Genomic DNA, 27991 nt, shown 5'->3' on the forward strand with positions numbered 1-27991 from the left:
AGAGTGAGTTACATCATGTTCAGTGAAATGGTGGTATTAATTTTTGTATAACATAATTCTTCAGTATCTTACTAATGTATTACAATAAAAAAGAGAATACACAAAGTACACAGCAGATCTGCCAGCATTGACAAATATAAAAGACACCCTGATGTTTCAGGTGTCAAAAGAGCACTCCATTCTGGTGAGATTTAGGGTATCCAGGTACATGAATCATAAAAGCTAGTACATAGATAGAAACCGATCATTACTGCTGTTGATGTGGTGTACATGGATTCTCAAAAGGCGTTTGATATAGTGCCACACAACAGACCTGTGAGCAAGCTTATAGCTCATGGAATAAAAGGGATAGTAGCAACATGGATATGGAATTGGCTAAGTGCCAGGAAGCAAATAGTGGTTAATGGATGTTTTTCGGGCTGGAGGAAGGTTTGTAGTGGAGTTGCCCAGGGTCCAGCTTTTCCTCACATATATTAATGAATTAGACCTTGGTGTACAGGGCACAATTTTAAAGTTTGCAGATGATACGAAACTTGGAAGCATTGAGCTGTGAGGAGGATAGTGTAGAACTCCAAAAGGCCCTTGACAAGTTGGTGGAATGGGCAGACAAGTGGCAGATGAAGTTCAATGCAGAAAATGTGAAGTGATTCATTTTGGTATTGGAAAGACGATATAAAATAAAGGGTACAATTCTAAAGGGGATGCAGGAGCAGAGGGACGTGGGTGTATATGTGCATAAGTCTTTAAATGTGGCAGGGCAGGTTGAGAGAGTGGTTGATTAGGCATACAGTATCCTGGGCTTTATTAATAGGGGCATAGAGTACAAGAGCAAGGAAAGTAAGTTGAACTTGTATAAGACACTGGTTTGGCCTCAGCTGGAGTATTGCATCCAGTTCTGGGCGCCACACTTTAGGAAAGATGTGAGGCTATTGGAGAGAGTACAGAAAAGATTAACGAGAATGTTTCCAGGGATGAGAAACATCAGTTATGAAGACAGATTGGAGAAGTTAGGGCTGTTTTCCTTGGAGAAGAGAAGGCAGAGAGGTGATTTGATAGAGGTATTCAAAATCATGAGGGATCTGGACAGAGTAGATCGGGAGAAACTGTTCCCACTCATGAAAGGATCAAGAACGAGAAGGCGCAGATTTAAAGTATTTGGTAAAAGAAGCGAAAGTGACATGAGGAAAAACAAGAGTGGTTAAGGTCTGGAATGCATTACCTGAGAGTACTTGTGGTGGAGGCAGGTTCAATCAAAGCATTCAAAAGGAAATTAGACTGTTATATGAAAAAGAAGAATGTGCAGGGTTACGGGGAGAAGGCAGGGGAATGGAATTGAGTAAGTTGCTCTTTAGGAGAGACGGTGCGGACATGATGGGCCGAATGGCCTCCTTCTGCACTGTAACAATTCTGTGATTCTGTTCGGTGATTACTGTTTATAGAGATGGCCAATCTACTGCATATTTTCAGGAATTAGTTTTTATTTCAGATTTCCAACATTGACAGTTTTTTTCCTTTTTATTTTTAATAATGTGGCATTGATGTTTTAGTTGCTTTAAAGATGTCGCAAACTTTAAAAAATTATAAATGGCGGAATTGATTCTTAGAATATTACAGCACTGAGGGAGGCCATCTCACCTGTGCTGGCTTTTTGAAAGATCTATCCACTTCATTACATTCCTTTGCCCTTTCATAGATTTATATAATGTAAATACAATTACCTTCATTCCTCTAAAGGATACTAGTTTGAAAATATCCAGCTCTACTTCTTTTTGGTCTGTCTCAGGAATGGCTGGAATGTTGCAGTACAGGTGATGTCACATTTGTTGCATAGCCTCAGCGATTGCAAGTGTGCAGAATTGCATTTCTCACCTACATTAAGATATTGTGAATCTGGCAGGGTAGCACTGTTTTACTGTGCAGCACAATGGCCTATAAATTCAGCTGTGCTATGCCTTTTTCTCAAGCCGTAACTGGCCTACTAAGCCTCCAATATGGTGGGCAGGAAGCGCTCACATTTCTGGAGAGATGTACATCATCCACAAATAGTTGGAAAAGAATAAAAGACATATGCAAATAAGGCACCTAATACTTGTTTGAGGCCCCTCACTTCAAGATTGGTTTGCCGTGAGGCAACCCATGCCAACACCAGCTACACTCAGGGAAATGTAAACGTGGGATCACCTGTGACTAGTAAGGGATGTTTTTCACATTTACTAACCTGCAGGAGTGCTCCTCCCAGTCCCAGGCCTTCTATCCTTTCCCCAATTCCAGACTGTGCGATTCCCAGATCCCCAATCCCAGGCTTGCCAGCTCAATCGCGATCCCTGGACACACTTATCCTAGGGTTGCGGCGACAGTAACAGCGGCCTGATCTTGCACTGTTTGCTGGTTGACTATTCTGCTTTTCAGGCTCCATTATAATGTGGCTCAATATTGGGAGCACCTCGGATTCTACCATTGAGCCTCAGGGCATTTACCCTTCATACCCCAAACACCAACAAATGGAAGTGCCCAAACTTCTAGGCCATAGCTTCTCAATTACAAGCAGTGTAGTGGGGGACTTCCTGCACAGTGACACTGCTCAGTTGTCCCATTAGAGACTGTACCATATAGAGGTTAGGTGCTTCCCCATACTGATGTGATAGCTTGAGCAACATTGTCCAAAATGTGGGTGCAGATAGCCTGTCTGCTGTCTTAAACAGGGATGCTGTGTAATTCCAGAGACTCCAAAGAGGGGAAGGGATAAAATAATAAACGTTTATGAAAGAAAAATGAAGGCAGATTTTCAATATTATTAATTTCACATGTATATAAAAATTGCATTCTGGTTATACTAAAGTATAAAATGAAGTATATTTTACAATCATTATAATTTTCTTTAGATTATTTGTTTCATTACCTTTTTCAAATGTAGAGGACACGTTTAAATTTTGAACAGTTCCTCTCGATTTGGGCTGAATTTTCCCGTGGGTGTTGGGAACCTAACATTAGGACCAATTCCGTGTTTCGGTGGATGCCTGCTGACTTAATTTGAAGGGAGACGGCCAATTAGTAGGCTGCGTCCCTGTTAGCTGTCCAATTAAGGAGAGCAGGAGGCACACGGTAGTGCCAATCGGAGGGGCTAAGGGGAGGATCGGAGGCTGGCTGCCCCGCTGGGCAAGGTGAGCATTGCTCACGCAGATAGGGAGCAGGAGGGTTCCACAAGATGGACGCGCTCACCCAATGGTCCAAATGGCATGCAAAAACTAAGGGCCAGAACTGTCCTGGGCATCAGTCTGCTGGGAAAATGCCTCCAGATAAAGGGTTTTGGCTGCGGATGTGCCGCATATAACCTTTATGCTGCTTTAAACATAAATGCGCAAAATGATATGATGGCGCACTGACCTCCCGCTGTGAAACCGCTTCTGATGTGTTGCAGCCTCCTTACAGAGCGTTTGGCCCGTGTGACTTTAATAAAATTTCATTGAAGTGCAAAAATAGGGGCTAATTGCTCTTCTAAATACCTTAATTGGCTATCTGCTGTTGCCGGGCAGGTGGCCATTGCTGCTGGGAGCCCACCTCCAGGAAAAGTTCACAGAACCAGGACCACATCAGGGAGCTAACCCGACGTACTGCGTTCCAAATTTTCATGCCCGGCCCTCTGCCACCTTCTAAGCCACCTCCATGAGGCTGGGAAAATTCCAGCCTTTATCTGTTTTCCAGTTTTTCGTACTTAAGAATAAAAAGAAATTCTATGCATGTGTTGAACTTGGCACATTGTGTTTTCAGGAACATTTCTAGAATAATTGTACCTTTTATGGCATACAGAGTGAAATCTGTTTATTCAAAGTATTAAATTCATTTTTGTACAACATCAGTTTTAATTAAATAGACAGTTCAGTGTTGTAAATTGTCAATACTGTCCAATCACGAAAAATAATGAATGGATTATAAATACAGCACTTGTCTTGTTTACTGAACAAAAAGTTCCCACTGGTCATTGCCAAGTTACACCAAAGTTGTGATGCCAGGTTTCCTGTGGGGGTGACTCCATTTGTTTGTCTACTTTCAGACCAACCCAGCACCTTGTTGGAACTGTGACAAGCACTGCCAGGAGTTCAAATGTTTCAATATTAGCCATGTTTCCTTCCAAAATGCATCAGTTATTCTCCTCTTTCTAATTTTATTGTTTTTGTTTGCTGGGAGGCTTCCTTTCTACAGAATGCTGGCATTGATTGGGAGATGGCAGTGTGACCAGGCTTAGTTGAGGAGAACATGAAAAAGCAAGTCACATACTGAAGTCTTGTTTTTTTTTAAATGATGCAATGGAAATTTCATGGTTATCTCAAGATTTATACTTGAATCCATTCTTTAAAATATATTTTGTACTGGAATGCAGGTTTGTTGTGATTGTTGTTAGTTATGTATCTATTGGAAGCTGCAAGCATTTACACCTGTAAAACACCATGACAGAAAAGTGGAAAGCAACCCTGATCTTCAAGAACATGCTAACCTTAAGATTTTTTATATTATTTTATAAATTAAAAATATGAACATTTAGCTACATAGCTGTGAGAGGTATTTATCTTTGGAATTAATGCATTGCTAGTTCCAGTTTTTGTTTTATCCCCATTCAGTTTGCAACGGAAGGAAACAAGTCTGTAAAATGTGAGATCTACACATTTTCTTATATATGTTGCACAATATTAATAAAGTTTGACTCAGTGGTCGCACTCTTGCCTCTGAGTCAAACGATTGAGAGTTCTAAGCCCCACTTCAGGACATGGGCTGTCACTTTAACATAGTACTGATGGAGTGCTCCATTGTTGGAGGTGCTGTCTTTCAGATACAACAATAAACCAAGGAACAATCTGCCATCTGGATCTGAAAGATTGGCACTTTTTGAACAAGAGCAAGGAACTATCCTAGTCCAGGCCAGTATTCATCCCTCAGCCAAAACAGATTAACTTGTCATTTATTTCTTTTTTTGTATGTGCGCCTTTCTGTGTGCAAATTGGCTGCTGCATTTTCCTACAAAGCAATAGTGACTACACTCAGCTGTGAAGTGCTTTGGAGTATTCTAAAGATGTGAATGGCACTATATACAGGCAAGTTTTTTCCTTTTACCCTGTTGTGGCAAGTGATCAAGCACAATTTATTTTTTTATTAACAGTTAATATATTTGCTGCTGAGAATAGGTTACATATCTTGCAAAATTATGGAATGATTGCTTTTTGAATTATTGAGAATGAAGGAAATTGTTATATGGATTTTTAAGCAGAAACAAACATTTGCTTTAAAACTGATTCGATACCAGGAGTCCATCAAGGAACAGTTTAACCTTCTTTACAATAGTTTATGCAGGCTGGTTCATGGCTCAGCATGTTGAAATACTGACATCTCACCATAGAGTGGAAGTAAGGCACGTCCCCACAGAAGGACAAAATGTCAGCAGGCTGCTGCACATGTCCTAATGCAAGTTTGAAGAGTAATATTTGGAGAAGCCTAGGAACTGGTAACCTGATTTCAGGAAATGTGCAGCCTAAAAAAAATACACTTAAAAAAAAATTAAAAATCTAAAAAGTGTTTTTTTAAACATCCAGTTTGTTTTGCCTGTCTCTGGCTCACAATCTATCCCACAATGCTTATTATCTGAATCTTGACACACTGCTGTAATTTACTATTGTTATGCCCAGTAAAGATGAACCATATTCCTAACTTTTAAGATACAAGCTTGATCTAATGCGGACTCTTTGAAATTGAGTTTTCTTTTTAAAAAGTAGACAATATGTTACAAAGATGGCCACCGAAGGTCAGATGGCCTGGCCGGTGTATTCAAAAACTGTCTCACTGTCTCGAAAGGACAATACATTCCAGACTGAAGCGTCAACTACACACATCCAGAATCCATCAAGAGATATTCCTGAATTGAATGGGTTTCTTCTGAGACAAAGAAGGTGATTGTCTTAACAACCGCAACCACCCGCACCCCCCCCCACCCCAGGATAAATGTCTTACAACAAAACCAGGATGCATGAGTGTGAAGTAGTAACATCATAACAGAATAGTACCCATTCAAACATTATTCAGTAGCCACGGTTATGATATCCTGGCCCCTTGTGTGGTCACAACAGAGGAGCGAGCTATGAAACTCTAATGTGATGAATTTTTACCTTGAAAAGGTAACTCTCTGGAGTGAGCGGGAGAGATCACAACAACATCACAATGAGAGGCTATGGAAAGAGATCCAGCCTAAACAAAGAAGAAGCCCTGCTGCTAACTCTACACTTCAACTTGCTGCAGCAGAGAACTGAAAGTGACCACCACCTCCAGTCTGAAGTCTTAACCACCAGAAATCTACAACAAGTTCAAGACTACAAACACCCAACTTGCACCTTTAAAAGAGACTTTAAAGATTCAACAGGTTTACCATGAAGCACCAACAAATACCTCACTTTCAACCACTTACCCTTTTTCTTTCTATCTATTCTTGTGTATGCGTGTGTGTGAATGTGTTCGTGATTGAGGTTGCAACCATTTTGGGAATTGTGTAAAAAGAGTTACTTTTTTTAACCAGAAAACCTGTTATTTGTCTGTTTATTTGACCCTAAAAACACACTTAGGGACTAACTGATCATTTTAGAAGAACACAATTGCAGTCAGTTGGGAGGTGAAAAGTGGGAACCACCCAAAACCCTCACCACCTGTCTGTAACACTATCATCATGTTGCAAATTCTGGCTTTATTGGGGAAGAACAAAAAGTAGCATTTCATATTTTTAGCTGGATGAATATTGATCATACAATGTTGGTGACTCCATGGCCAACAATTTACTTTTAAATATAGAAGAAAGACAGGCATTTATATATCTACTTACTATTGTGTATTTCAGAAACATCTCAAAATATGTAATCGGACTTTCCATAGAGATGATGCTGAAATGAAAATTGAGGCCCCACAATTAGGCAGGGCCACTTACGGTGAGTGGCGTTGCTGAGCTGGGACTGGTGCCCACCATTGCTTTTCAATATTGACCTTATTGTAAATTGTAGAGTCAACTTATGTATATATCCGCTGGAAGTTTATTAACGCAAATCCCATGTAACACAGAAGCAGTGGGTTGGGGGAGCTTGGAAATTAGCAGTGCAACCATTAATATCCAAACTTGACTGAAGATTGTAGCAGGCTGGAGGACCAGCAGATAGGAAGAAGGTGTTTGGCACAATGAATTTACTCTCAGGTAGCTGTAATGGATGACTCTTCTGTGATTTTGTGCTGATTTTTAAGAATGTCCAAATGGAGAATCTGGTAGAGGTACTCAAATTAAGGGAGCAGGATATTGCAACGAAGAAAATAAAGGCTCAACATTTTACAGCGACTGACCTACAGATACTGCTAAACAAAAAGGAGCTAAGGAGAGAGAGATTGCTGAGTTCCCTTGGGAGGAAACCTCAGAAAAAGATCTTGTCTGCCATGTAGAAGGAGATGGCAGTGGCACCCAGGACTGCAGAACAGTGCTGGAAAAAGTTGTGTAACCAGGCAAGGGTAGGTGAGGAACATATGGAGCAGTCTCCCTTTTCTTTTTTGAGCACTATGGATACAATGTTTCACTCTTTAAAGTTAATAACGGGGAAAGTAACCTTTCACTCTGGTTGGTTGAGGAGGGGAGACACTAACTCGAGGTCTTACAATATATGTCATCTTCTCCACTAACAGCAATTACTTGCATGTAGTACTTCAAAACCACTTTGTCCACTTTACCAGGATATTACCACCAGAATTATAACACCAGCTGTCTAACATCACCTGGGAGATGTCCCTCAAATACTAGCCAAAACCTAATGCACTCAGTCATGTTACAGAGAATATGTGCATAATACAAGGAGCAAGCCATACAACTAGGAAATCATGTAGTTAGAGATGGCGAGATTGGTGGATAGTGCAAGGCTGTAGGTTAATGACTGCAAACTTAAGACATCCACTGTGGTATCTTTCTGATGTGACAGACAGCTGTAAGCTCCCACGCCCTGTTCTATTTCCCTGTTTGGATAAAGAAAGTTGATAGAGGCAAAGAAGGAGACATTAGGAAAGGTTTTGATTTAGATTTAGAGATACAGCACTGAAACAGGCCCTTCGGCCCACCGAGTCTTTGCTGACCATTAACCACCCATTTATACTAATTCTACACTAATCCCATATTCCTACCACATCCTCACCTGTCCCTATATTCCCCTACCACCTACCTATACTAGGGGCAATTTATAATGGCCAATTTACCTATCAACCTGCAAGTCTTTTGGCTGTGGGAGGAAACCGGAGCACGCGGAGGAAACCCACGCAGACACAGGGAGAACTTGCAAACTCCGCACAGGCAGTACCCAGAATTGAACCCGGGTCGCTGGAGCTGTGAAGCTGCAGTGCTAACCACTGCACCACTGTGCCGCCAAAAGCTTGGTCAAAGTTGATAATGATTTCCCCCTTTTCCTCTAAGGATCTAGGACTGACTGCTGTATCACAATAAAATTCATGCCTAGTTGATGTTTTTTCATAATGCTTTCAACAATCAAAAGTATATTCCTTCCTCACCCACCCAATTTTCTTCACTCCTCTCCTCTCTAATTGTTGTTTGGGATATGATTCTATTAGCAGGGACAATCCTCCAGTACCCCTCCCTGACAAATGACTATTCTTAATGTACGAGTCTAGGCAGGCTTTTTGATTGTCGAGTTGAATCCGGTACTGTTATTTCCGTGCATCATAAGCACACTAAACAGCAGAGATCACTAGATAGCAGTCAGCAATCAGAACTCTGGCAGTTTCTCTTTGTCCTTGTGAGGGGTGCTGAGGAAGATTTGAATGTTCCATATTTCATATTTGAACCTGGAGTTAACTGGTTTCTATGGCTTATTGAGTGCTTTTCTCCATAACACCATTGTGGCAGCCATCAAGTATTCTTTGTTTTATTTGAAGTCTTGGTAGTTTCATACTGTCTTGGTAACTAATTACTAAAACAAGCTGTTATGAGGTGGTGAGCACTCTTGAATTTAAAAGAGAATCAGTTATGGAGATCTAAAAGGTTGGTAGTCAGTAATTTCATTTATCAAAATACTCTCTGCTCATTCAATAGTCCACCTGTAACCTAACAAAAAATGAACAGTAATCCTTGCTTTCCAGTTTTGTTTTAAACCTGATCTATAAAATAATGGGCCAAATCTTGCTAGAGTAGGGCATCTCGTGCCATGAACGCTATTTAGACCTTTACCTGCACACTTCAGTTGGACTATATACTGCACTGTGACATGCGTGGCGACGACAAGGGCATCTGGGGTCACAGTGTATATCTCCTTAACCAATTAGATCTAAGGATTGAGAAAGAAACAGAGAAACAACTGAGAAGTAGGGTGAATTAAAGTCAAATCAGGTACAAAAGAGAAATAGAGAGGGAAAGAAAGATTAGATTGAGAGAGAAAAAGGGACAGAAAAGGAAAGTAAGAAAATAAATTCCATCCAGTTCTACGGAGTCTGTTTCTGGAGAGTACTAAACCCAGGGAATTTGGTACAGTGAGGGAAGAGGTGCTGTGTCGGATCCTCCAGTGATGACACTTAGCAAGGCCGAGGTTTAACTTGCTTTCATTTATTTCATTTATCCAGCCATCTTTACTCTACAGATAGAGTCCTTCAACATGTGCTATCTGACCATTGAACCCCCAGGTCAGATGACTTCCTAACTAGTATAGCATTGACCGTATTGTATCTAATATACAAGTGAGCATAATACTCAGTTATCATCATGACATCCCTTCCTTATAAAACATGAAAACATGTCCACTATTTTGTAGTAGTACACAAATTAATACATGCACATTGGGTGGTCTCCTCTGATGCTTGGCTCTGCCTGTAATCTCAGGAACTCTGGTTATCGTCCCTGGACTTGACGGTATCTGCCTTCTTTAATGAGTCTTCATCTGTGCCTCCAGACTGCAAGCTGTCAGCCTGCTGTCAGAAACTGGAGTCTCTAGTCCTTGGCCCAAGCACCTCATCTGTCCCTGCCACCATCTGAACCTCATCTCGATGTCAAACTGCTATTTGCTGTTTCCCCATCTTGATCTGGAACCAGACTTAGCTCAGACTTTGGGTTCTGCATCATAAAACTACTGCAATGCTGATACTTCTTGACATAAGACATATTTCTGTCATATTCTACTCCTTCTCTTGACCCCACAATCACCTTATTTCCAGTCTTGGAAATAATGTTATACGGTTCTGGAAAGAATGTTGTGTCCATCTTGCTCGGACTTTCTCTTCTAACACTTCATCACCTGGCATCACAACAGACTCTCTAATACCCCTCTATGATCTGCATAAAACTTTGACACACCCTTCTTCTCAGCATCATGGTTTCGAACCTCCTGATCATCAGTGATGTTTCTGATTTTGGCACCTTGGTGCGGATTTTACTTCCAAACAGTAAGTGGTTCTCTGGTTCTAGTTAGTACTGACCACTCCTAAATTACCTTAATGAGCCAATGGCACCATTCCTTTCCTTCCTTATCTGCCTTGGTACTACAAGTCTGTTGCCTCTGAGCACAATTTTCCCACTGCATCTATCACAGCAACATAGGACTTGTGTATACACTTCTCCCACTCTCCTGCCTGGATCCTCCGCCTGATGTCTTCTAGTTCTGGATCTCTGTCTGACTCTCTCTCTCTTCATCTCCCTAGTTGTCATTGCTCTGGGTGTCAAGTGTACTGCTACAAATTGCACAAATGATTCAGCTTCCCTCTCTAGTGTAGACCCTTACATCGTGTCCACCTTGTCTTGTGTAGTCTTGATAGCAAAATAGCGGCACAGTGGCACAGTGGTTAGCACTGTAGCTTCACAGCTCCAGCGACCCGGGTTCAATTCTGGGTACTGCCTGTGTGGAGTTTGCAAGTTCTCCCTGTGTCTGTGTGGGTTTTCTCCGGGTGCTCCGGTTTCCTCCCACAAGCCAAAAGACTTGCAGGTTGGTAGGTAAATTGGCCATTATAAATTGCCCCTAGTATAGGTAGGTGGTAGGGAAATATAGGGACAGGTGGGGATGTGGTAGGAATATGGGATAAGTGTAGGATTAGTATAAATGGGTGGTTGATGGTCGGCACAGACTCGGTGGGCCAAAGGGCCTGTTTCAGTGCTGTATCTCTAAACAGCAATGTTCACCTTCCCCACAATGTAACAAACCTTGCATTTGTATTGCTGAAGTCTAAGTACCCACCTCTCAATCCGAGCACATAGTTTTGACCTAAGAGAGTATATCGCCTCCAGTGGTTTATAGTCTGTCAGCAACTCAAATTCAATTCCAAACAAGTATGCATGAAATCTTTCATAGCTCCAGACCAGTCCCAAGCCTCTTTCTCTGTCTGAGAATATCGGCTCTCCATGTCCGTCAAAGACTGGCTTGCATAAACGATAACTCTTGGTCCTCTAGCGTATGTCTGTACTAGCACTGCTCCTAGTTCCACCAGACTAGTATCTGCAATGACCTTCATTGGTGCTTGGTAACTGTAACATCCAAGAATGTGAGTACTCATCAAACTTTCCTTCACTAAATGCATCCTTCTGCTCTTGGCCAAGCACAAATCATTCATTCTTCCTTGTTAAATTTCACAATGCATTGTTTTGTTCTATTTTAAAAAAAACAAGGAGCTGTCTGAGAGGGGGAGCGGGAGACAATGAGACATGAGAGCTGAGGTCTAGAGGCATTAATTAAAATTAATAGTTTAAACAAGGTACTAACTAAATTCTAAAAGGGGGAGTAGAATTTTTTTTCTAGATCATGGATGAGCAACTGAATCTTGTTGCTTGTGATTCCTGCGCCATGTGGGAATTTCAGGACACTTCATGTGTCTTGGGGGTGCAGAGGCTGGATTTTGTGCAGGAGACGGGGCTCTTGGTGCCAGGCCCAAAAGGTGGGGGGAATTCTGCCTCTGCATTTTTTTCCTCCAGTCTTCTGCATTCAAAGTTTAAGGAGACGGGATCCCCGTCCCTTTAAAGACTTAATTGAGACGGAGAACCCACCCCTGGCAGCCCAGCAGTATTGGCAGCGCCATTGGGAGCAGTGGCCACTGCCGGTACTGCAGAGGCCTCGGACCCAGGCCCAATGCTGGAACCCAGGAGAAGGGGTAAGTGAGGCGGGGTTGCCAGGGTCAGTCCGGAAGGCCCCGGCGAGGGGGTGTGATGGGCGGTGGGCGTTCGGACCAAGGGGAGAGATGTTCCCTGGCGACACAAATTGCCCAAGAAGGAGGGACCCCCACCCCAAGCCCGCAGGGAGAGTGCCTCGTTTTCCAACGTGTCCTCCCTGCGCGGCGGAGGCCCTCCTGCCTCTAAGATTCTAGCGGCGCTGGGATGAGGCCCTTATTTGGCCTCTGGGCGTGAAAGTAATCATTGGCCTATCTTGCCCCCGAGAATCGGAACTGGGATTCCTGGCATCGGGTTCCATGGCGGGCGATTCTGCCCCAATTCTCCGCCCCCACCCCCCAACCATGAAACCTGCCATCGAGATGAGAACAAGATCCAGCTACACGTGTGTGTAGGAAGCGTCTTCAGCTGCTTGAACTCGAGCTTGAGGGGCAGCTGGGGTCACTGAGGAGTATCAGGGATTCTTAAAGTTTCCTGGATTGTTCCTGGATGGGTAAGAGATTGCACGGGGTTGGGGGGGGGGGGGGGGGTGGTGGGGGGGTAACAGAAAAGTGTAGAAATGCAATCGTTATAGGAGATTCCATAGTTAGGGGGACAGACAGCTGTATCTGTAACTGTCAGCATTAGTCCTGCATGGTGTGTTGCCTTCCTGGTGGCAGGGTAAGCAACATCACGGAGGGTGCAGAATATTCTGCACGGAAAGGCAATGAACCTGAAGTTGTGGTACACATCAGTATCAACAACATAGAGAGGGAAGGTATTAAGGTTCTGTGGTCAGACTTTCAGGAGCTAGGGAGGAAGCTGAAAAGTAGGACCTCAAAGATAGTAATCTCTGGATTACTCCCAGTGCTACGCGCCAGTGAGAGTAGAAATAGGGAGGATCAATGCTTGGCCTGAGGCATGGTGCAGGAGGAGGGCTTCAGATTCTTGGGTCATTGGGACAAGTTCTGGGACAGAAGGCACCTGTTCAAAAGGGACAGGTTGCGCCTCAACAGGACTCGGACCAATGTCCTCTCAGGGAGGTTCAGTAGTGTGGTTGGGGAGGGTTTAAACTAAATTGGTAGGGGGGTGGTCACCAGCTAATTTAAGTAGAAAAGAGGAATAAGGTGCGTAAAGGAGTGTTGGATAGTACTAGAGAAGGAAGTAGTACCATAATAGATAGGAGCAGACTAAGAAGGACCATGAGGAATACAGAGGCAGGTTTAGAATGCATGTATGTAAATGCACAAAATGTGGTCAATAAGGTTGGTGAGTTACAAGCACAAATAACTATGTGGGAAAATACAATGTCGTGCCAATAACAAAAACGTGGCTTAAAATTGGTGAGGACTGCATGTTTAATATTCATCGATATAAAGTGTTCAGAAAAGATAGGGAAGGTAAAAAGGGTGGTGGGATAGCAGTACTGATTAGGGAAGACGTTATAATGTTGGAAAGAAAGGATGTTCTTGAGGGGGGAAAATACAGAATCCATTTGGTTAGTGTTGAGAAGCCAAAGGGGATGATCACACTACTGGGGGTATACTATAGACCTCTAAATCGTGAGAAAAATTTCAAGGAGTACATTTGCAGGGAAATCACAGGCGTGTGTAAGAGTTATAGAATGGTAATATTGGGGGACTTTAATTACCCAAATATCATTTGGGATGTTAAAGAGTAAGGAGGAGGAGGAATTTGTGAAATAGGCTCAGAAGAACTTCCTGAGTATGTTCTCTGTCCAACTAGGAAGAAGGCATTACTGGATATGGTGCTGGGGAATGAGATGGGCCAAGTGACTGTGGGAGAACACTTGGGTAAAAGTGATTATCGTGTCATAAGGCTTAAATTAGTAATGGAGAAGAGCAAGGAACAATCTAAAGCAGAACCCCTAAATTGGAAGAGGGATAACTTCAGTGGGATGAGAGCGCATCTAGCCAGGGTAAAATGGAACCAAAGACTGACAGGAATAACTGTAATGGAACAGTGGGTGATCTTTGAGGAAGAGATGTTTCAGGTACAGGCTAGGCACATTCCAACAAGAGGGAAAGACAGAGGAACAAAGGCCAGGGCCCCTTAGATGACAAGGTTGATAGAGAATCTGATGAAACAAAAAAGAGGGTGTATGATGCATGTCAGGTAAACTAGGACAAACACAACAAGTTGAGAGGGGAAGTGAAGGGGAATATAAGACTGGCAAAGAGAGAATATGAGAATACAATGGCAATTAACATAAAGGGAACCTAAAAATCTTCTACCGGCATGCAAATAGTAAGTGGGTAATAAGAGTCGGGGTGGAGCCTATTAAGGACAAAGGGGGTGATATATGCTTAGAGGCACAGGGCAAGGCTAGAATACTTAATGAGTATTTTGTATCGGTGTTTACTAAGGAAGAGGAATTCAACAAAATATCGGTAGAAGCGGTGATGGTAGAGGTAATGGATGGGGTGAAAATTGATAGGCAGAATGTCCTGGAAAGGCTATTCTTAGAGTGGATAAGCAGCCTGGTCCAGATAGCTTGCATCCCATGTTGTGAAGGGAGGTGGGAGTGGAGATAGTGGAAGGACTTGCCATCATCTTCCAATCTTCCCCAGATATGGGGGAGGTGCCAGAGGATTGGAGAGTGACAAATGTGGCACCCTTATTCAAGAAAGGGTGTAAGGACATTCCTCATAACTGCATGCCCATCAGTTTAACATTAGTGGTGGATAAGGTTTTAAAAACAATAATCAGGGAAAAGAAATGAACAGGCACTGAGAGAGGTTTGAGTTAATTAAGGAGAGCCAGCATGGATTTGTAAAAGGCAGATTGTGTTTGACTAACTTATTTGAAATTTTGAAAGAAATATCACAATGTTGATAAAGGGAATGCAATGGATGTTGTCTATGTGGATTTTACAAAAGCATTTGACAAAGTCCACATAAAAGACTGGTTAACAAAATTGAGGCTCATTGGAATAGGAAGGTCAGTGTCAGCTTGGATTAAAAATTGGTTAAGGACAGAAAAGTAGTGATAAATAGTTGTTTTTCAGACTGGTGGATGGTAGATAGTGGTGTTCCCCAAGGTTCAGTGCAGGATAACAGATTTTAGTTAGTTAGCTAGAGATACAGCACTGAAACAGGCCCTTCGGCCCACCGAGTCTGTGCCGACCATCAACCACCCATTTATACTAATCCTACACTAATTCCATATTCCTACCACATCCCCACCTGTCCCTATATTTCCCTACCACCTACCTATACTAGGGGCAATTTATAATGGCCAATTTACCTATCAACCTGCAAGTCTTTTGGCTTGTGGGAGGAAACCGGAGCACCTGGAGGAAACCCACGCAGACACAGGGAGAACTTGCAAACTCCATACAGGCAGTACCCAGAATTGAACCCGGGTCGCTGGAGTTGTGAGGCTGCGGTGCTAACCACTGTGCCACTGTGTTGTCTTTGATATATGACTTGGATATTGGAATACAGAGTAAAATTTCAAAATTTGCCAGTGATACCAAACCTGGAAGTGTGGCAAACAGTGAGGATGATACCAATCGACTGCAACAGGACATAGCAGAATGGGCAGGCAATTGGCAGATGGAATTTAATACAGAGATATGTGAGGTGATGCATGTTGACAGAAGGGATAGGGTGAGGCAATATAGTCCTAATGGCACAGTTCTAAGGTGTATGCTGAGACAGAGGGAGGTTCATGTGTATGGATCTTTTAAGGTGGCAGGACATATTGAGAGAGTGGTTGGAAAAGCATATGGGACCTTGGGCTTCATAAAGAAGTATTGAGTACAAAAGCAGGGATGTTATGCTGAACCATTATAAAGCTCTGGTTAGGCCACAACTAGAGTATTGCATCCAGTTCTAGTCACCATACTTTAGGAAGGATGTGAAGATCCTTGAGAGGGTGCAGAGGAGATTTACCAGAATGGGTCCAGGAATGAAGGAGTTTAGCTACAAGGTTAGGTTGGAGGGTTGTGGGGAGTTTTGATAGAGGTGTACAGACAGGATTATGACAGGTTTAGAGAAGATGGACAAACAAGAGCTGTTCCCATTAGCTGATGATACAAGGACTAGGGGACACAGATTTAAGGTATTGGGCAAGAGTTGCAGGGAGGATGTGAGGAAGAACTTTTTTATGCAGCAAGTGGTAATGACCTGGAACAACCTAAGAGGGTGGTGGAAGTGGAGACAATCGGTGATTGCAAAAGGAATTTGTACTTGAAGAAAATAAACTTGCTAGGCAAAGGTGATAGAGCGGGGTAATGGGACTGACTAAATTGCTGTACAGAGAGCTGGCATGGACTCAGTAAGTCGAATGGCATCCTTCATTGCCTTAATGACTCTCTGACACCATGACTATACATATAAAAATTAAACATTTGAAATGCTTATAATCACTAAAGAAATTACTAAATGCGGGAATGTGACTCAACAGATTAAATTGTTCGCTGCCTGGACCGAAGAGATAGATTGGCATTGCACTAACAATGATTACATCATTAAAAGGTTCTTTTGCTGTTAATTATGAGCTTAACATTTTTCTGTGAGACTAATGGATAATTAATGTGCACATCTAGCAAGTTCATAAAAATAATGAGAAGGCTGAGGGTGAGATGCTGTTTGTAGAAACAAGTGATGGAGCGCCATAAATTGATCAGCAAGTTCTGGAGATTCGCAGCTCATATGCTATCTCTTCATCCCCTGAATTTGCTGGCCATTTTCAGATTAATAATGGTATGCAGATGTGATCTTCCTGTTATTTTTACTGGAAGAGTTGGCCTAATGTAGTGGAAATACAACGCAAAAGATGCCATGCTTGTTAACAACCCCCACTGAACCTGCCCAGCTGTTAAATGATTCACTTTTCAAAGTCACATTTCAAAACATTGGAAATTATAACCTAATTAGAAACATAGAAAAATAGGAGCAGGAGTAGGCCATTCGGCCCTTCGAGCCTGCTCCGCCATTCAATACGACCATGGCTGATCATCCAAACTCAGTAACCTGTTCCCACTTTCTCCCCATATCCCTTGATTCCATTAGCCCTAAGAACTATATCTTACTCTTTCTTGAATATACTTAATGATTTGGCCTCAACTGCTTTCTGTGGTAGAGAATTCCTCAGGTTCACCACTCTCTGGGTGAAGAAATCCCTCCCCATCTCAGTCCTAAATGGCTTACCCCTTATCCTGAGGTCATAAGATCATAAGGTCATAAGAACTAGGAGCAGGAGTAGGCAATTCAGCCCCTCGAACCTGCTCCGCCATTCAATACGATCATGGCTGATCTCATCTCAGCTTCAACTCCACTTTCCTGCCTGTTCTCCATAACCCTTTACTAATTAAAAATCTGTCTATCTCCTTAAATCTACACAATGTTCCGGCATCCAACGCACTCTGGGGTAGTGAATTCCACAGACTCACGACCCTTTGAGGGAAGTAATTTCTCCTCATCTCTGTTTTAAATCTGCTACCCCTTATCCTAAAACTATGACCTCTTGTTCTAGATTTCCCCACAAGAGGAAACATCCTCTCTACGTCTACTTTGTCAATCCCCATAATCATCTTATATACCTCAATTAGATTTCCTCTCATTCTTCTAAACTCTAGAGAGTAAAGGCCTAAAGTGCTCAATCTCTCTTCATAAGACAAACCCCTCAACCCTGGAATCAATCTAACGAACCTCCTCTGAACTGCCTCCAATGCAACTATATCCCACCTGAAGTATGGAGACCAGAACTGTACGCAATACTCCAGGTGCGGTCTGACAATGCCTTGTATAGTTGCAGCAACACTTCCCTACTTTTATATTCTATTCCTTTAGCAATAAATGCCAAAATTCCATTTGCCTTCCTTATTACCTGCTGTAAGGTATTACCACCTTAATATGCAGGAGGTCAACTGCTTACTTTTGTCTGAATTTGTGTTTCTGATTTCTCAAGTCTATCAATTGCTAAAGTTGTGCTGGTTAATATCCAGCCTCCCATCATTTCCTAAGCTACCAGAAGCCTCTGTAAATCCAGAAGTATTAAAGTAAGTAGAACTGCAGTTGTTAGACGAGCCTGTGAACTAATACTGTTCTGAAAATATAGAAGTATTTGCAGAGTGAAGGAAAACTGATGAACTGTTGTGGGTGATACTGCTTGGTTTTTCAGTGAATTTGTTGCATCTAGGTTAGAGCTGGAGGCAGTTGATACTGTGGTCTAATGAAAAGTGAAAGTTACAATCAGGATTTTTTAACGTGTTATGAATCTGAAAGCTATAATTTGTGTAAATCATTACACCTCACAAGTGGAATAAAATATTTTCTTTAAATTTGTTTTTACCGTATAAACTCTTGAACTTGTAAACAAATAAAGTTAGCTTGCATAACAAGTAGTCCGTTACATTGGGTGGAATTTCCCCGGCCCTGTAGAGGCAGCTTTGGAGGCAGGAAGGCTGGAAAAATCAGACCGAGGCACATTGGGGCCACTCCCCGATGTGTTCCCGCCTCCAGGAGATTTTTTTGGAGGTGGGCTTCATGCAGCAGCGGCTACCCACCCGACTGCGCTAGGTAGACAATAAAGGTATTTAAAAGGCCAATTAGCCCTTAATTGTGCGTAGCAATATAATCTTACAGAAGAGCCCCTTGCTCTGTCTGGAGCCTGACAGTATATTGGAGGTAGCCTCGTGGCGGAGTGGGGGGGGGGGGGGGGGGTGATCAGAGGGACATTGGAGGCTGCTGTTATGGAGTCATAAGACTGAAATGGGCACAGCCGCTGCCAAAAGCATTCTTATGGAATCACAGCACTGTTACAGCACAGAAGGAGGCCATTCGGCCCATTGTGTCTGCACCAGCTCCCCAAATCAGCAATTCACCTCGTGCTATTCCCCTGCTTGCTCCCCATAACCCTACACATTCTTCCTTTTCAGAAGGAGTTCCCCCCCATACTGATGGCCCTAACAGCTCTGGGCCTTCATTTTTATTAATCCATCTGAAGCCTTTTGATATCGCCTCCATTTTGAGGCACCCTTGTGCTTTTCATCTTCTCAGCAGCACCCATCTCTCCCAGTTGGCCTTCCAACCTGCCAGTCCTGTGGTCCTTCTCATTGGACCTCCCACGTCCTTAATTGGACGATGAAGTTAAATTGCTGCCTGCAGTAAGATCCCCCTAAGGGTGCACCTCCGACAGGAGGGGGGTCAGACTCTGCAAATTATCCTGATGCCTGAAAATTTTTAAAGTGGAGAAAATTCTGCCCATTGTGTGCTTTGTGCTTATAATAAGTTGCACTTTAATAGCAAACTTGTTTTAGCTAACTTTCTTTATTTGGTACTTTAAAATTCTTCAGTATTGTCCACTTATCCTTGGAAAAATAATTATGTGAGGAACTAGTGTCATGTGTTCTCGTTTCTCTTCCCTTCTACCAATCATTTGCAAAAACATGAATCACTGTCTTTTCAGCTTTGCAGAACTTCAACCAGAGCCCACTGACTCTCCCAACATCTGAGTTCAACAAATCAAATTCCAGAATCAGGAAACAAGCAGATCCTAGAAACATTTCTAAAGTACTGTTTCAATCACAAAACTGCCAATCACATTCTGCCCAGAAAACTTCTGAGGTGAACTTATGAACTTATCAGGTTTCAGATTGTGTTCTTTTGGGAGGAGCTGTATGAGTAATTCTTTCTCACTCCCCAGAGAAAAAAATACATTTATCAAAGATTGGGGCAACTTATGAGACAACTGCACAGGTAATTTTTGCATGTGACAGAGTTTTGTAAAAAACAAATTCTTTCATGAAACATCTAGAGCTGGATTTTCATTATGGAGGTGGGAAACAGGAACCGGGTCTGGTTTTGGGTCATAAAACCGCCGCCTTTGAGAAACTGATTCAGATTGCAATTTTCAAACAGGTAAGCCCTTAATTGGTATGAAGACGAGTTTCCTGTCCACTTAGAGTCAGTGGGATTGAAAATGGCGGTGGGTCAGATCAAGTGTGGACTCATGTCGACTCCTATGGCAATCATCACTGAGGCTGCTTCTTGTCCTGAAGGAGAGATCTGCCTTCCACAGCACTAGGCTGGGGGCCTGACACTAGGGGCAAGGCAGACCTTGCTTCATCAATGCCGACCTGGATCTAATACTGGAGGCCATGAGGGAGAGGAGGGAGGCCCTCTTCCTAGAAGGTGGCAGGAGGAGGCCACCTTATCATGCAGCAGGGGCACCTTTCTATTCAGTGTTATTCCCCCCTCTGTCCCTCTTCCTTCTCCTCTCTTGGCTCCCGTAGAGGTTTCAGTAGCCATCTGTTCCAGGGATTTCCCGTTCCCTTGGATCCATCCATGCACTTTGGGGGATGGAGTGAAGTACCAAGGCAGCCTGGACTGGCGGAGGATGAAGGAGTCATGGCAGCTGCCAGGAAAGCATGTGCACACATGGAAGAAGCTCTTGTGGTCACGGACCAGTTGGATGTTGATGGAGTGGAAGCCCTTCCTGTGATGGTTCTAAGTGGCCTGTTGCTGGGTGCCTTGATAACCACATGGGCGCAAGTGGTGATGCCCTGCATCTGGGGAAATCCAGTGATGGAGGCTAAAACCAGTGCCCTCTGTGTCTGCGCAGGCCCATCTGTGTCAAAGTGGATGTAGTTCCCTGTCCTTCTGAAAATGGCATCCGTGACGTGCCTGAAGGCCTGTTGAGCTGCTGACTCTGAGATGTCACCTAGGTCCACAGCTGATCCTTGGAGCAACCCTGATGAATAGACGTTTAGGGCGACGGGGACATTGATGGCTGCAGGTAAGGGACTGCCATGGGAGCCGTGAGGCCTTAGGTCATTGTGGATCAGAGGACACACGGGTCCTAGACCATATGCCTGGATAAGCGCAGCTTCCTCCAGCATTGGTGCTCTGTCATTTGCAGAGAGCTGACTCTTGGGTTGTGCACCCGATGTCTTGGGTAGTGCCTTCCTCCCCTTGCTGTCTCCCACTGTGCTGCTCTGGCCTCCTACTGTCCAGAAGGTTGCATCTGCCGCAGCTCATCCTGGCTGCTCTTTCCAATGTCAGAGTATCCTGTTCCCATCTGAATTCCTTCAACTGGGCTTTGTGCATTCACCAGGCTTTCCCCTTCCAACCCCAGGTGCCCAAGTGATGCCAGCAGCCTCATATCCCTCTCCGAATTCCTGCCACTCAGTACTGAGAAAAGCAAGTCTCACAGCTGCAGCAGTGGCTACTCTCTGGCAAGTTTGAAGCAGCTGAGCTTTTTTTTTGTGCCTCTGCATTATTTTGATCAGCCCTTTCCATAGACCTCATGGCCCCCCGTGGTGTTCATGACTTGAACACCCTGTTGTGTTCCTCACATGGCATCCTCCACACTTCCAGCTCTTAAAAATTAAAAACTGCTGCTTACAAGCCTATTAATGAGCTCAGCAGGCAATTAATTGGATATGTTTGCCCAACCCATTCCTTGCCTACAGAAATAGAGAGTCATAGAGAGATATAGCACTGAAACAGGCCCTTCGGCCCACCGCGTACCCGCACTCAGCAGGCTTTAAAAATCCAGATCCTAATTTTTATTGGTTAGTTTGACGGCAGTGTATTGATGTACTGTATCATCATCTTGATTACGGAACATTTGGATAGAGATTCATGCTTTCAATTTTTCAAAAAATCAGTGAGTGGCAATAGTGGTCTCCTAACAGGGCTAAAACATTGAAAGGATCTTTTAGCAACTGCTCACAATGTTTCAAGTCCTGGGAACAGATTCCACCTCATTCCTCTTGCCCTTTCACTAATGTAAAATGATTTTTTTTTGGAATGAATAATAATAAATCCACACATACCATTAAATAACCTATAGGGAAATTATTTTATTTGATACAATCTGCCAATTACATGAAATTTTCAAAATATACAAGTGAATTTATGTAAGTACAAAATTACCTATCTTTGGTATGGAAAAGTTCTTTGACAAGACTGCCTGTAACTTTAGAATTGCATAAACAAAGTATCTTAGGGAAGGGATAGGATCAGTATTTTGACCGTGGATAACTAAATTTAATATGCAATTTGCATGCTAAGTGAATTCATACCAATCCTACAATACACTAGCACAATGTAATCAATATACTTTACGCATATCATGAAATTATTTCAGTATTTTTATAGTATCCAAATGAAGTTTCATAGCTTTTTTGAACTTACAGTTTCAGATAAACAATTGAATCAGAGTCAGTCCTTGGTAATGCAAAGTATTTAAACAAGCCCTTATCTTGCATTTGGAGCAGTTGCTGGAATGTATCTGGAAAGCTGCTAAATTGCTAAAGAATGGGGAATTTTACAGTTACACATGCTTTAATAACTTAGAGGTTAGTTGACCAGTTTGGATTGGAAGCTCCTATTGAAAGCAAAGCAAAGAATGGAAGAGCTGAGCATTTGTTATCTGAATTTTTACTATTTGATGAATTACATAGAAATTACAACATGGAAACAGGCCATTTGGTCCAACCAGTCTATGCTGATGTTTATCCTCCACACAAGGAATAATTCCACCACCGGGTGCCTACCCTTTTTCCATATTCTGCTTTCCTTCAATCATCTAGATGTTGGCATAGTTTCTGGTTCATTCACTAACTCCAGTAGTGCATTCCATTGCCTCACATCTATTTTTGAGCATTTCTCCAACTTTCGGGCTTAAGTGTCTTACAGTTAATAATGGCCCTGATGTTACATTTAGCAGTGAAGTGATGGTGCTCACTGCTGACCTCAAAGAAAGCTGTCCACAAAGATCTAGCAATATCTGTGGTGTGGATTTTACTTTTCCTGATGTTAATTTGATTTTGGTGCTAATTATCGAGGCTCTCTGGGAACCTACAACAGTGATGTTATCAAGCAGGCTAAGCAATCAATCACATTGAAGAATTCTCACAGACAGCAAACCAGGAAGTAAAATACACTGATTATCCTTCACTTTTTAATCATTTTATAGAGAGAAAAATAAAGATTGGAACATACACATGATTTAAGGTAGAAGCTGAAATATCAAATTTTTTGATAAAATAATTTTTATTCTGTTACAACTATATGGAATTTTTTATCATATGGCGAAATTTGACATTCAAAAATATAAAATTAGTTTTTCAGGGCCACAGATGTCGTTCAGCGGTATTTATGACATAGTACACTGTTAAAAACCCAGTTGCACCTCATCCTACAAGGCTTAACTTTTCAAGGGATATTACAGTGAGACTAAGAGTGTAAACATGGAAATTCATGGCAGATCTCTGAGAAAGAAACACCGTTGCTTGATCACACAATATGGAGGGAAGATCTGCAAATGGTAAGTCACATGTGGGCTGCAGCCAGGCAAGGGGCCAAGGATAGTTCATGTGCCAGCTCCCTAGAGGGAAAGGTCACTAATGAGGTCTGCCGCAGAGGACTCAGATGAGGACGTGGATAGGGCAGCATACCATAGGGCAGATAGGAAAAGGCTGATAGGCATAGACACAGAAATATTTGGTGCATTGGCAGGCCTGCCACAGAACCTGTTGTCACTGTTGAGCATGGAGGAGTCATGCTCCAACTTGGTACAGGCCTTCGCTTAGAGCTTGGACCCCATCCTTTCCAGAATGGCCAAATCCCATGAGAACTCTTGTGGACCCAAACTCCAAAGGGTAATGCCTCAGCTTCCATTGCAGCCCCAGAAGAAACCTCACAACAGCTCGGTGCTGCAGTGGAAGCTCATATGGAGGTCCTGAGATCTCTGCTTGTTGCCATGCATTCCCAGCTTGCTGCCATGCAGGCTCAGACTGCTGCCATCATGACTGCTGATACAATGCTTAAAGGGACTAGCTGTGTTAGAAAGCAGTCCTGAAATCTGTGCTTCAGGAGATTACTAGGATTACTAAGGTGTCACTCCAGTGGAGTGGCAGCGGCTCCGCAGTGCATAAACCTGCTGTCCTCTCTCAGGATTATAGCACTCTTGCTCCCAACACTGCCACTCCGTCACTGCCCTAACTTTGCCTGTCAGCTAGTCAACCTAGACTGCTGCTGCCCATGCTGAAGTGGTGCAGTCTGAAGCTGGACCCTCAAGACCCAGAATTGCTCGAGGCCATCCTGCAAGGCCATCTACAGTTTCCCCCTTTGAAAGTCAGCAGCCTTCCACCAACTCTACTGCAGGCACTGGTGTAGCACTGGGGTAGGAACATTAGGCCAGGTAAAGGGAATACATTGGGGTAATTAGTTGATTTTTGTATAGAGTATGGATGTGTTGTTGGATAATGTTGGTACGGAATGGTTGTTTCATGGTGCCTTTTATTTTAGGATTGTGGTAAGTGGACGTTGTGGTGGTCCATAACAGAGGAGTGGTGAGCTGGGGAAGTGTTGAGCAATGGAGATCTGGGGATTCACTCAGCAGAACCGGAGTCTGATGATATGCTCACAGACAGCCCATCCAGTCTGCCAGTTGACAACTCCCCTTCTCATCTCTTCTTGAGGTGATTGCTGAAGCCCTGGTGGCAAGGACTGCATCCTCATAATGGCCATGTTGTGCAGGATGCAGCAGAGCACCAATAATTGGGAGATACACTCGAGTGAGTACTGGAGGACTACCCCTGAGTTGTCCAGGCAACGGAACGGTTGCTTCAGGGTGCCGATGGTTTTCTTTATGATGCTTCTTGTTGCAGCATGGCTCTCATTGCATAAGCGCTGGCCGTGTGTGATGGAGTTGTGGAGGGCAGTCTTTGGCCATGTGTACAGAAGATAGCCCTTGTTGCAGAGCAGCCACTCTCTAGTTTGAGGTGCTGACTTGAAGGTGGCTGGATCTGCGGACTAGCATAGGATGAAAACATCATGGCTGCTGCCAGGATAATGGGCATTCACCAACATGATGTTATGGCCTTGGTTGCATGAAAGTTGTGGTGCACGTTGGTACCAACGACTTAGCAAGGGCAGGCATTGAGGTCCTATGATCAGATTTTCAGGAGCTAGGGAGGATGTTAATGAGTAGGACCTCGAGGGTAGTAATCTGTGGATTACTTCCAGTACCACATGCTAGCGAGAGTAGAAATTGGAAGATAGGGAGGATCAATGCGTGGCTTGAAGCATGGGTGCAAGAGGAAGGGCTTTAGATTCTTGGGGCATTGGGACCAGCCTGGGGCAGGAGGCACCTATTCAAAAGGGTTGGGTTGCACCTCAACAGGACCAGGACCAATATCCTTGCAGGGAGATTTGCCAGTGTGGTTGGGGAGGGTTTAAACTAAATTGGCAGGGGGATGGGCACCAGCATATAGAAGTAGAAAAAAGGAATAAGATGACACTGTTAGATAGTACTACCAAGGTGCACAGAATACTGGGAGAGAAAGTTAGCACTAGAGTAGGGAATAGTAAGTTATTAGGTGGGGACAGAGTAAGGGAGGAAATAATAAATTCTAAATCAGGGTTAATGTGCATGTATATGAATGGATGGAGTGTGGTAAATAAGATTGGTGAGTTACAGGCACAGATTGACATGTGGAAATATGATGTTGTGAATATAACAGAGACCTGGCTCAAAGAAGGGCAGGACTTGGTGTTAAATATTCCTGGATACAAGGTGTTCAGGAAAGGAAGAAAAGGCAGAGGAACAGCAGTATTGATGGAGGAGAGCATTACAGTGCCGGAGAGGATATCCCAGAGGAGTTAAGGACGGAATCTATTTGTCTAGAGTGAAGGAACAAAAAGGTGCAATTACATTGCTCGGTATAGTATATAGGCTACCAACTAGTGGAAAGGATGTAGAGGAACAAATTTGCAAGGAAATTACAGAGAGGTGCAAGAATTATAGAGTAGTTATAATGAGGGACTTTAATTATCCGAATATAGACTGGAATAGAAGTAGTGTAAAGAGCCGAGAGGGGTAGGAGTTCCTAGAGTGTGTTCAGGAGAATTTTCTGCAGGTATGTTTCCAGTCCAACTGCTGGACCTGGTTCTTAGGAATGAGGTGGGCCAAGATGATCAAATATCAGTAGGAGAACTACTGCATCATTGTATCACAAGGTTTAGATTGGCTATGGAAAAGGACAAAGAACAATCTAGAATAAGAATAATTAACTGGGGGAAAGCAACTTCAATGGGATAAGATGTTTCTGGGCTGAAAAAATTGGAATCAAAGTTAAAACGGTACCTAAACAATGGGCTAACTTTAAAGAAAAGATCGTTCGGGCACAGTCAAGGTATATTCCTCGCAGGGGAAAGGTAGGGCAAACAAATCCAGAGCCCTCTGGATGACAAAAGAGATAGAGATTAAAATGAAAAAGAAAAAGTGTGCTTATGACAGATGTCAGGTGGATAATACAGCCGAGAACCAGGCTGAATAGACAAGGTTCAGAGGAGAAGTGAAAAAGCATATAAGAGAAGCAAAGAGGGAGTCTGAAAAGAGACTGGCAGCTAACATAAAAGGGAATCCCAAAGTCTTCAATTGGCATATAAATAGTAAAAAGGTGGTAAGAGGAGTAGAGCTGATTAGGGACGAAAAAGAGGATTTACACATGGAGTCAGGGGCAATAGCTGAGGTATTAAATGAATACTTTGCATCTTTCTTTACCAAGGAAGAAGGTGCTACCCAGGCCACAGTGAAAGAGGAGGTCCTCAATGCTCTAGAAGGATTTAAATTTGATAAGGAGGAGCTTTAGATAGGCTGCCTATACTCAAAGTTGATAAAACACCAGGACCGGATGTGATGCATCCAAGGATATAGCAGGAATTGAGAGTGGAAATTGCAGAGGCACTGGCCATAATTTTCCAGTCTTCCTTAGACTCGGGTGGTGCCAGAGGACTGGAGAATTGCAAATGTTACACCCTTGTTCAAAAAAGGCTGTAAAGATAAGCCCAGCAACTACAGGCCCATCAGTTTAACTTCAGTGGTGGGGAAACTTCTAGAAACAATAATTCAGGACAAAATTAATAGTCACATGGACAAATGCGGGTTAATTAAGGAAAGCCAGCATAGATATGTCAAGGGAAAATTGTATGTAACGAACTTGCTGGAGTTTTTTGAAGAGGTAACAGAGAGGGTTGATGAAGGCAATGCTGTTGAGGTGGTGTACATGGACTTCCAAAAGCACTTGATGCAGTGCGGCACAACAGACTTGTGACCAACGTTATAGCTCAGGGAATAAAAGGGACAGTAGCAACATGGATACAAAATTGTCTGTGTGACAGGAAACAGAGTAATGATTAATGGCAGTTTTTCGGGATGGAGGAAGATTTGTAATGGAGTTCCCCAGGGGTCAGTGTTAGGGCCCTTGCTCTTCCTGATATACAGTAATGACTTAGACCTTGGTGTACAGAGCACAATTTCAAAATTTGCAGACGCTACAAAACTTGGAAGCATTGTGAACTGCGAGGAGGATAGTGTAGAATTTCAAAAGGACAGACAAGTTGGTGGAAAGGACTGACAAATGGCAGATGAAGTTCAATGTGGAGAGAAATATGAAGTGATTAATTTTTGGAGGACGAACATGGAGAGACAATATAAAATCATTGGTACAACTCTAAAGGGGGTGTAGGAGCAGAGGGACCTGGGTGTATATGTGCATAAATCATTGAAGGTGGCAGAACAGGTTGACAGAGCGGTTAATAAAGCACACAGTATCCTAGGCTTTATTCTGAGAAGCAGAATGCAGACTGGTTTCAATCTCACTCTGAAGAGATGGAAACAGTCATAGCCGCTAAGCGCACTGCACTGCTGAACTACAAGAAAGCCCCCAGCGAGTTAACATCCGTAGCACTTAAAGCCGTCAGAGGCACCGCGCAAAGAACAGCCAGGCACTGTGCAAATGACTATTGGCAACACTTATGCAGCTGTATTCAGCTAGCCTTTGACACCGGAAACATCAGAGGAATGTATGATGGC

At 43.1% G+C, this 27991-nt stretch overlaps 1 protein-coding gene across 2 annotated transcripts in view; it reads left to right on the forward strand.

Moving 5' to 3' along the window:
* The window catches only part of plcl1 (phospholipase C like 1), a 546809-nt gene that overhangs the window by 241562 nt on the left and 277256 nt on the right, over positions 1–27991 (forward strand). The window contains exon 2 of one of the 2 annotated variants that reach the window (XM_068035701.1): positions 6872–6959. The exons of the other annotated variant lie outside the window; for it this stretch is intronic. The gene's annotated coding sequence lies outside the window, so the exon portion shown is untranslated. The remainder of the gene's footprint in view (positions 1–6871; positions 6960–27991) is intronic. 2 annotated transcript variants of the gene reach the window in all.

This window comes from Heterodontus francisci, chromosome 7 (genome assembly GCF_036365525.1).
Source record: "Heterodontus francisci isolate sHetFra1 chromosome 7, sHetFra1.hap1, whole genome shotgun sequence".
Lineage (NCBI taxonomy): Eukaryota > Metazoa > Chordata > Chondrichthyes > Heterodontiformes > Heterodontidae > Heterodontus > Heterodontus francisci.